Source organism: Gavialis gangeticus, unplaced genomic scaffold, assembly GCF_001723915.1.
Source record: "Gavialis gangeticus isolate Ggan-Ray unplaced genomic scaffold, GavGan_comp1, whole genome shotgun sequence".
In the NCBI taxonomy this organism is placed as follows: domain Eukaryota; kingdom Metazoa; phylum Chordata; order Crocodylia; family Gavialidae; genus Gavialis; species Gavialis gangeticus.
The window spans coordinates 7832956-7844579 of NW_017728964.1; positions in this window are offsets into that span (position 1 = coordinate 7832956).

Genomic DNA, 11624 nt, shown 5'->3' on the forward strand with positions numbered 1-11624 from the left:
ATGTAGGTGACAGCACAAAGGGGAATCCAGTCCAACCTGCTTTATTAACAATTAAGCTTCTAGCCACCTCTGGAAGATAGGCAAGTCTGCACCATACTTGTTTTATGGTGGGATATATTGAGAGAACAGGGAGCTTGCAGCTTGTCCAAGGGTACTTACAGAGGCCAAGGCTAAAGCCCATAGTCCTAACTACCAGTCCCCTATTCTAACCATCAGGCTGTCCTCCCTCCCACCCTAGTTATGCCAGTAAGGAGCACTAGACTGGGTATAACAAGCTATTAAAGACCTGTTAGCAAACAAAGATTGCCCAATTCATCCCTCCAGCAATACGTCCACTCAACCTTTTTCCCTTTAATAGACTGACTGGGAAGGGGGAATCCTGGGAATGTCAGGAAACATTCCCATGTCTGATTTATTTCAGGGGCAGCATTTTTCCCAGTCACCTCTAAGCACTCACTGAACCCTACGGGGGGGGGGGGGAATTGTTCTTGTGATTTCTAGAATTAGGAAGTCAAACAGACAGAAGCTTGTTTGTAAATTTACCATCCAAAAAAATCCCAGGCTGCCCAGTAGGTGGGGCTCGAAGCGCAGTCAAGGGTTTGAAGCACAAGAGAGTATTTCAGTATGTTTCTGCTCTCCTCTAGTCCTCCTCGCAACAACCAAACTGACCGTTCAGGGGTTATGTGGCATAATTTGTTATTTTGGCAATATTTGGTTTAGAACCAAAAAAAAAAAAAAAAAAAAAGAGCCTGTGTTATAAGTTCTCGGATATGGGCTGCACCCAGGGGCTTCAGGTCAGTGTCCTTAAGGCAATGAGTGACAGATTGAACTGGTTTCATCAAGTTCTCCTGTAGTCCATCCCCCAACCCTCCCACCAGTCTAGGTCTGAAAAGAGTCAGAGGGATAAATCCTGAGACCGGTCCACAACTTGAGTGGCCTGGCTAAGTATTGAGTTGTTGCTGGAAAACGAGTCCTCCATCGCCAACCAGCCCACAGAACTTCTGCTGCAGGGTCTCCCCTAGACAGGGTGCCCTTCACCTCTGCGGAAAATGCACCCAGCTTGATCTCAGGATGGTTTCATCTCTGGTACATCTCTTTTGGCTCTGGAAGGCAGTTTGGAGGAGACATGATTGACCCCAAAGGTGTGAGACTCAAACCTGGAACATCTGAAGTTATGGTGAAAGCTTCATTGTCAAACAACCCTTCTAAAGTGAGGTCTTCTCCACTGTTAGTAATTTGCTGCAGTAAACTCCAATCTGATGTTTTTGTTTTGATAATTTCCAGGACTTAACCAATGGAAAACATCTGTCTGCCTTGTAATTTCATACACAAGATCAAACCTCCATCTATCCTCTCCACATCCCTCCATAGAAATGCAACCATGATGAGATGTCTGTTCCTTGGAACTTTTCTCTGCCCACCATTTTCTCAGTATGTTCACAGCTGGAGAGAAACAAAACTGCTGAACATACCCCCTAAAATATTCTAAACCAGTGGTGCTCGACCTACATACAGCCTGTGAGCTGTATCCAGCCCATGGAGCCGTGTCATCCAGCCTGTCGAGTTCCTCACAAGTCTGGAAAGCTGGTGGCAGAGGAGCAGTGGCAGGATCCAACCTGCAGCAATGGCAGAGCAGTGATAGAGTTAACTGGCATGACTCCTTGCTGCCAAATTTCCATACCCCCGGGGAGCTCCATGGGCTGCATAACACTACCCTACATGAGGTTGCTTCACAGCCAAATCCAGCATGCAGGGTTGGGCTAGTGCACTGGATTGCAGTGCCATAGCAAGTAGGAGGGGGAGGGGGGACAGCGGGGTTACCAACCCGGGTGCCAAAACAAAAGGGCACCAACGGGTGCTGCCCAGCTAGGACAGGGCACAGGACAGAGCTGCAAACAGCTTATTTGGACGGGCCTGGGGGGAAGATGGCTTCCACTGCTGCATGTAGTCCCAGGCAAGCATGGTGGGGTATGTGGCCCATGGATCTGTGTGTGGGGCAAGGGCAGGCTACCACTGCAGGCTTTGCCCTGGGCACCAAACTTCCTTGCCACGGCACTGCTGGATTGCACCTATAGAGTAAGCCCATGTGCCATGTACCCACCCTGTGCCATACCTCTGCCCCCTACCACAAGATAGACTGAAAACCACTGTTGTAAACTCTAACACTGGTAGGGATGGCTGGCTGTTAGTGAACCAGTGGCATCTCTCTCCTCCAGGTCATCAGCTAAATTCTAGCTCAGTTTATTAATTAGTACAGTGCATCACTATGTAACATTACAATAGATCCTCAACCAAATTGTGCACCCGTTTGCTAGGTGCTGTACACACAAACTATTGATCCATATCCAAATGTCACCCCAAAATTTTTGGGGGGTTATTTGCTGAAAATCAAAAATATTCCAGATCTGGGAGTTTTCAATGTTCTGAAAACTTTCACATTTTCAAAAAAACTTTTAGGGTTTTTTTTATTTTTTGTCAACATTTTTTCACAGAGAAAAATAATTTCCCACCCAGCATGAGGTATCTTGACAACATTGCCAAAACCATTTTATGGTGGTCTCTGGAAGGTAGCTTTTAGATTGTCATTTCTTGAGACTGATTCTGGCAGGGTCAAGTAACTTTCAGAGAGTTAGTTTGTGGAAGACCTGGGAAACAAGCTGACAAGTCCTGACAAAATTCCTAGTATTTAGTTGTGGGACTAGACCACTGAGTCCCAAAATGTTGTCATGAAGCCACTAGTAGTTCATAAGACCATGGTAAGTAGTCCACAGATCACAGTGATCACTATGTGTGTTTATAGTGTTTTCACTTAAAAGCCTGATGAAAAGGCTATATGGTTATCTGAGAGAGGTTTTGAGGGCTGACTGAGCTCCATTGGTCAAAAAAAGTTTCCAAATTTCTACATCAGTGATTCTCAGTCAGGGTACCAGAGCAGCTTGGGGTGCCAAGAGATCCTCTGAAGGGTTCTGCTAGAAGTGTGAGGAGATAAGCAGATAGAAACAGGCTTCTGTCTAGCCACCCTGCAAGGAGGAAGCACAGAAATAAATAAATTAGTTTTTGAAATGAGGTGCTGCTTCATTCACAAAAGTTATGGAGGGGTTCCTCAATCCAAAGAGGGGTGCCTCGAGGCTAAAAAGGTTGAGAACCAGTGTTCTGCATAGTCTTGTATTAGATGGATGCTGCCACAGCTTGCATTTCTGTACCTTTCTGGTATGCCACAACAGTCCTGACCTCTGCAATAATCCTATGTGAGTGGAAACACTACCAAACAGTATTTGAAGTTAGATTTGCAGAAAACATTTTTCTGAAACTAGATGCTGTGTGAAACTCCTGAACTTGTTTTCAGTGCTTGGGGCAGGACTTATATATATTTTTTCAATCCTGCAAAAAGTCTAAGTTGTTCAGCTTTTAAATGTATGTGGTTTGGCTCTACAGAGCCAGAGTGTGATTCAGAAGCTGACAGCTTCCCACGTGGTACCACACCCAAGATGTTCAGAAGCTGCGATTCTGTCCTTGCCTTGAGACCAGGCCCACGGCACAAAACCACATCTCCCTTGTGCGGGTGTTGGGGAGCTAGTCCACAGGCAGCAAGTCCCAGGGACACCGCCCCTGCAAAGGGAACAGCAGCATTTGCACACAGTGGGAAGGACTCTGTAAAGCACAGCAGTTCATTCATCTCCCTCTGTAGCTTTTAAAATGCCACCTCAAGCTCTTGTTCAGTGTGTGTGTGTGTATGCGTGCGCGTGTGTGTATCTCCACACACTGACCACCTCAGCACTAGTCACACTACTGGTCCTTCGGGGCAGAGTTGCAATTGTGAATGTGAACAAAGCATTGAATGCAAATAGGCCAGATCCTTGCCAGATGCTGAGCACTTCCTGAAAACTCAGCCCCTCCTGTTTGTTGAGTTGTTTCACTGTTTGCCTCTGCTGACATATAATACTGCTCTAAAGGCATGACTGTTAAAGTGATATTGGGGTCCCACTGCTCAGTTTCTGTTAAGGGATTTCTTAACTTTACACCCTCTGCTCCTCTGTGATACCTTTGGTCTTGTCTATAAAAGCCTGGACAGCGTCTGCTTGCTAGATATGCTACTGTGGGCAGATTCAAAGATGCAGGCGCCTGACTTAGCAAAGAAATGACCCTGATGCCTAAATGAAAAGGCCATCCCTCACCCTCCACTCTGTTTAAAGTGTTCTCAGTGTTAACAAGTCAGAGCACCCCAGCACCATCTATCTCCTAATAGTGTATCAGGACAACGTCACCTTTGACCCTTCCCTGCCCAGTGCAAGCCAGAGGAGGGCAGCTTGTCGGAGCCCTGCAGAGGAGAGCATCACACAGCTGCTGCTCTCTGTTTGACCTACTTACCATCAAGCCCTGCAACATGATTTATTCAGTCTAATTAACTTCTCTTTCCCCCCATGGCTGATTTCCTTGAAGACCCAAGACACAAAAGGCTTTCCTGATTTACTGAACTTGCTGCAAGTGGTGTGTTTAAGTGGCCATCATCTCCTCCAACTTCACTGCTTTTTGCAGACAGAAGCTAAATTTGGGGGCAGTGGACCTACTGATGCTCCGCCTGTGATGAATGAGTATTAATAAGGCAGAGCAAACCCCTCCATTAAGAGTCATGATACTAAAGCCCAGCATGTGTGGAGCTCAGAAAGCAGAAAAATTGGGCTCTTACCCCTCAATGAACTTAGGAATTTGTTTTACTTCCAGTGGTGTTGATTATGAAAACAGGGAATTTTCCATCTGATTTGCCTTCCCACTTTTACTGGGTAGTCTCTATTAGTCCATCCTCACAAGGGATGTTTTCAGGCCTGCTCTGTTGTGCATCATCTGAAGAATTTAGGATTCAGCAAATTCATGCCTGCATTCTACCAATGAGAAAACTGAGTCAAAGAGAATATAGGGCCAACATTTTCATCAGCTGTCAGTGTTTTGGTGTATCTGGCTAGAGAGAGAATGGGTCTGATTTTCCAGCAACACTGAGCCCCCTTAACTCTTGCTGTAGTCACTGGGGCTAGGGAAAGACATTCCAAAAGCTTACGCCTGAATTGATTCAATCTTTGCAGGTTAGTCTAACCTGGCTAGGCTGAACTGGTTTGAAACTGGACAGACATTCCCTCTGGACTGAAGAAATTCAGACACATGACTGCAGTCACTCAGGCTAGAAGCCGGGGGGAGCTAGAGCAGCTGTCCCCTCTCTTCTGCAGGGAGCTGAGCTGAGGGGGGGTCCCTCTCATTAGGGAGGTCTGCCTGAACCATCCCAGGCTTTTTCCCACTGGCTACTCAACGGGTGGGAGTGTTGCCAGCTCCCAGCCCCAGGCTAGCACTCTGAGGCAAGGGGATGGGGGAGAGGTGCAGTGCATGCAACTGTTGATGATACGGAGCTTTTCAATCTCCCTCCCTGCTTCTTCATACTGTCTGCAGCAAACTGACAGGCGAGCAAGTCAGCCAGGAGGCTGATGACAGTCTTTATCACTCAATTAGCGAAAAAATAGCATCTCTCCACATTACTCAAACTTCTTAAACAGTTTACCAGCTGACCTGTTGATTAGCTCCAAAAGCTCTAAGTGGTCACTGTTCTGTCTGCCTATACCAGTGAGACTGGAGAGAGGCACACACACAGACACTTCTCAGCATTAGCTAGCATACCACATGCTGGCTACGGTCTGTGCTCTGGCAGAGAGGAGGAAGGGTTCTCTGCTTAAGCAGTGAGTGGTGAGGTGGAGGGAAAAGGGGGTACAGGGAAGCCAGCAGACCCTGCTGTGCCTGCAAGTCTGTGCTGAGCTCCAGCCAGGGAGCAGAAGGGAGGGACCAGCTCTTCTGTGGAGCAGAGAGCCCTGACCAGCCCAGAAAGCATGCCGGGGTGCTGGGGGAGTCTGATTTGACTTAAACCAGCAATAGGGTTTCTGTTAGACTGTTCAGAAGGGACAGAGATTGCATAAACCAGTTTGAGCCAAATCAGTTAAGTCTGATACTACATTCAACCAGGTTTCTCTCAAACCAGTTTCAACCATTTTCAAACTGGTTTATGTTCATTGAACAGCTGTTCTGTTACAGGTTTAAACTAGTTTCTAATCACTTAAACCAGTTTATGTGTAATGTCTGTCCCTAGCCTGGGAGTTGCAGACCCAGCCCTGCCCAAATCACTCCCTCCCTATGAGGGCCTCAGTTCCCCCCACACCAGACTTACCTGTGGGGAACTGCTCTCCAGGCTGCCTAGCAGCCATATGCATGTACGTGCACACACATGCACATGGTGCTCCCTGCCTGACCACCCTCCTCCTGCTCCCCGTAGCCCCTTGCAGGCTGGAAACCTGCTAGCCTGCAAGGACAAACCCACCATTTCCTGTGTTTTCCTCCTTTAAAGGTGAAAATCTGGGTTTTACTATTTTTTTCCATGGCAAATGGAAAACCCGGATCCCTGGTGATTAAGTACCAGCCTTGTGTCCATGTGTTACAAGGGTGAAATCTCCAGCACCCTGCTTGATAATGCTCCCCCCACTGCTAGCACTCACATACCTGCGCAGGTACAATAGAAAGGGCGTAAGGCTTTACAGAAAGTTTGACATGCATACAGCCAAGGAGGCTAGATCCCTGTGGGAAAACCAGAGTGTCTCCCCTCCCAAGAGAGCTTTGAAGAGTGACTTGAGATGCAAATGCTGTTTGCAATGAAACACCTGGGTAGTTGTAAACACTGCAAGTTGTCAGCAACCTCCCTCACAGCAAAGGAAGGGATTTAAGAGGGCAGGTGTAAAAGAGTGTATCACAGGCTGTTAAATTAACAACTCAGCTCAGGCTAGGGAGTCAGGGGGAGGAAAAGTCTCCAGTGTGCTGGGGCCTGGTAAGCAGCACAAGTCGCCTGTCTGATAGCAGAGCTCAGAGTTGCTCTAAGTGCTAAGACTGTTCAGAAGGGAAATGCATAATGCAATCCACCAAATAACTCCCTCGGAAAGTCCTGGACTGCCTGCAGAAATCCTTATCTTACAGGCCACTAGAAAACCATGACTTCGCTCCTAAAGAACTAGTTGTTTTATATAATTCTTAGTGTGTCTAGTATAGAAATAAGCATGGACAGGGCTCTGAGACGCAGAGATGGAAACCATCGTTATCACTATCACCAGGGTGACCCCTCTGCTGGGAAGGCTGTCCTGAGTCCCTTCCTGAGCACCAGAAATAGCAAGCCCAATTCCCGCAGGATCCCCTAGCCCCACCAACTCAGAGAACTCAAAACACAGCCCAACATTTCTTACCATAGCTGCCCACTTGATCAGTGCACCACTTGCCTCCAAGGGTGCTGACAGACATGCAGCTCCCTGCTCCAATTCATGGAGCTTCACAGAAAGTGCCAGGAGTTAGAGAACCCCCCAGGCTCTCCAAAAGACATTCACTGTTGGGTTGGGGGTGGAGGGGAGGAGGGAATCAAACTTCATTTTGGAGCCAATCCCACGGAGGAGTTGCCTGCCTGCAGCTTCTCTCCCCTAGCACCGCCCTCCCCTGCTGTCTGCTGGAAAGGGGGAGCGAGAGGGAGCTGCTCACCTGAGCTGGAGAGGGAGGTAGCTGGGGGAAGGGGGTCAGGAGAACCTCCAGTCTACCTACCTCCCTCTAGCTTATGCTGGGCAAACCCTAGCCCATAGCTCCCTCCACCTCCTGCACTCCCCCTCCCTTCCTGCAGACGGCACCAGGGGTGAGGCTGGGCTGCATCAGCCCAGAACCAGTCACACAAAGGGACTGAAAGAGGTTACCTAAGGTGCTCCACTTTGGAGCATCTTCATCTGATCATTCATTAAATGAGGGTTAATTTGTCACGCAATTAGCCACTTTTAATGTGCTCTGCAGCCACGCACTTCTGTCAGCACCCTAAGCTGCCAGGATAACACTGTGCTTTTTAACACCAAATACATGTTTATTCCCCACCCAGTTTCAGCTCTTCCAAGTATAAAAGATGCCCAGGTCCTAAGCTGAGCTGAGATAAGCAAGGTAGCTTTAGGCTTGCACGGTAGTTACATGCTTCATAGCAGCCCAGCCCTTCAGAAGCAAAATTCCTGACAATGCACTGCTTCTCTTGCAAAGACAGTGGATCCAGACATGATATTGGCTGCTCTGGAGTTATGGGGAAGAGAGAGATCATTTCCAAGAAGTCAAAAGGAGAACTGCTTTAAAGTAGAGCTGAAAGCAGCTCAGAGCAGTCTCCTTCCATTCATCCTAGCTATCTCTGGCATCCTAAGCAGATCTCAGGGTAATTATCTCCATTAGATAATGAGATGAAAGATTAAAGGATGAGGCAAGGGCTCATCCCCCTAGAGGCCAAATCCAGTCAGGCTGAAAGATGCAGTTCAAAGTATCATTACTTCTAGTCTGTTGCATTAGATGCCTGTGCTCCTGCAGCTGCTCACAAAGGTTTGGGGACAGATTATGGATCAGGTGATTCAGTCAAGGTAAAGCCTACAGAGCTACAGAGGTGGGCTAGGACAGCAGAAGGACTCTCCTGTCAGGAGCTGCTTTCATTAGCATCAGTGGCCAGAAAGGGTATTTGATGCAAACAACAGAGCCATAGAGGGATATCAGAGCAGCTGAGTCTCTGCCCACCTGAAAGAAATCGCCTTTGCTAGAGGTAGCCTTGCAGGCAAAACCCATCAGTAGACTTCAGGAGATCTGGATTCAGTTCCTGGATTGGCCACTGACACGCCATGTGACCTGAGGCAAGTTGCTTTATTTCTGTGTATCATTTGCCATCTGTAAAGGGAAGCATTAAGATTTCTCTTTTCTGTCCACTGTCTTTTTAGGTGAATATTTATTTGAGGCAGGAGCAGTCTCTTACAATATGTATGTGCAGCACCTCCCAGGATGAGGCAGTAATTTCAGTTGGGACCTTTGAGTGCTAATGTAGGGCAAACAGTTTCTCATCTTAACGGTAAGATGCTCATGCTCCTCAATTTCTCTCTCCCTTTCATTTAACTGAATATATCACTTTCTGTTTTATTTCATCTTTGTCTCTATATCCAGAATTTTAGATCTAGAGGCCTTGCTGCAGGGGCATGTGTATATCAATCTAGTTTTGCCTCCCTGTATGGTTATTTAAAATGTGGTACAGTCATGGGCAGATCTAGAATTTTGAACTAGGGAGTGCCAATGGTGAGGTGCATCATCACATATAACACAATACATATTTTTCTCCAGTTAAAAATTATCTAGGGGCTCTGCTAGTATGCTAGGGGCCTAGGGCTACATTATTCAGTTTACGATTGAAGCGAAAACAAATATAACTTAATTGAATAAGTTAAAAAAAATCTGCAGGGCTGTGAAATAGGAGCTTCATTACCAGGAGCAGGTAACAGACAGCAGGATTGCAGAACAAAGGAGAGCTTGATTGGTGAAACATGGAGACCATCACAAAGAAGTGAGGGTTGTTACTGCCTGTGAAATGAAGAGTTTAGAAGGGATCGAATAGATTATAATGAGCCATGAAACTATGAAGTCAAGTGACTCCTTCAGCACTGTCTGACTAGAAACGCTTCTGCCACTGCCAGGCAGTTGGTTGCGAACTTTGGTTAGAGCAGGAATCAAAGTGGGGTGCAAGTGCACCAGTGGGTATAGTCAGGTTTCTGTAGAGATAGGTATATCCTGATGCAGCTGAGGAGATCTGCTGTCAGTGCCTGAAGCCCGTGCCATAGGTGTGTGTACAGTGTGCTTCACAGGATGTGTCCGGGGGCTCTTGATCTGCAGCTCTTTCATAAACGGCGCACAGTAAATATCTGAATTCTTGCTGTGCCAGATAACTGCATTAGTCACATGGCGAGAGAGCTAGTACATGCCTGATTGTTCCTAGAAAGTCAACATGAAAACAGAGTAGGCAACACTGCCTAACAGAGATCTATTTTCAAATTCAAGCATACATTTCCCCCTGCTATTCATTATTCAACTCAGCACTGTCTAAACAACAATGTGGGAAAGAGCTTGCAACAGCCAGCACACCAGCCCTGTTCAAAGGGGATGTCTAACATTTCCTCTGTCCACTCCTGCCCAGTCATCCCTCATAGGAAAAAGGACAGTCAACAATGCATACATTATCCAACTTGACAGGTGATCGTATCATTGCCCATCAGATCCCGGCTTCCTCGCTCGCTCACTCGCTCTCTCTCTCCTTCCCCCATGCATTTGGTTACCTGTCCCAATTCCTTTCTAGGTTCAGGACAAGAAACAATTCAAATTCATTGATTCCAATTTCATCTCCAAACTTATGTCAATGCTGTTTTCTCTTAGTAGAAAGGAAATGCAAGAATCATTGCAAAGATAAAAATAACTGGACCTCAGCAGTTCTTTTCAGAGGAATTTTCAATCAAAAGAATCTTTATTTAGGGAGACAGTGATACCTAATAGCTAGAGAAGGACCCAGGGCTCCCAGGTTCAGTTTCTAGCTTGATCCCTGTGTGTTCTTGGACATGTTCTGTCATTTCTCTGTGGTTCTGTTTCCCCATATGATAAATAATACACAGGTTTGTGAGAACCTTAAGCAATATTTGTCAGGGGCTCACCTGAAAGGTGTTACAGGGCTGTAAAGGGTTAGGAGCTTAAATAATATGTGTTTAATTTTTTATATTTCTATTCTGTTAAATATATCACAATTATTTTGGATCCCAAGCCCATTCTTTCATTTATAACATGTAAAGCATGAGCTGTTTTTAAACCAAGGGAAGCAGCATATAGCTATAAAGTGATGGCTTATTCCTCCCGGTCTCAGTTTCCATCTGTAATCATAAGATCCTGCTATTTGCTTAGACACATTTTTGGATTCTGTCCTCACACTTATGGAGCATAAAACACACAATGAGAGGAGGATAGAAAGGTTGGGTACAAACCTGCCCAACCAAACTTAAATAGAGTTCACTCATGTCCAAATCCAAATCCTGGAGACACACAATTACAGAATAATCTCACTTTTCACTTCAAATAAAAAGTATCTTGGCCTGATAGTTGCAGAGAAAAGAAACCACCATGACCCCAGAGAGCACCCTAAAAACTGAAACCAAAGGTGAAATTGAAAGCTATGTACTAGGCCTGCGCGAAGTGGCTCATGCTCGCTTTGGATTCGCATTCAGCTGATTCGGGGGGCAGTGATTCAATTTGGTGATTCAAATCACTGTCCCGATTCGATTCAGTCAAATCTGATTCAGAGATTCGGCTGCTGTCGAATCTCCGAATCAGCCAGGCCAGGCCCATCCTGCACCCGCTCTCCCAGCCCGGCAATGGCTGCTCAACAGCTCCCGGCTGTTGTAAAAAAAATAAGCCCTGACTCAGCAGGTGCTGCCAGGTGGGGGGGCGATCCCCGCTGCCCCCCACTGCCCCACACTGTGTGGGGGACTCTGCATGAGCCCCTAGACCCTCCCCTCACTCCCCCAAACCCCCACGGGTGCCCCACCCAGACCAAGTCCAGCCCTTTAAGAAAAAAAAAATGAAAAAACCCCCCAGACTCACCGCTCCTGCCAGTGGGGGATGATCCCTGCTGCCCCCCGCTGCCCCACGCCACATGGGGGGCTCTGTATGAGCCCCCAAAGCCCCAAGGCCACGGCAGGAATGGTGAGTCCAGGCTTTTCTCTGCTTTTTTTTTTTTTTTA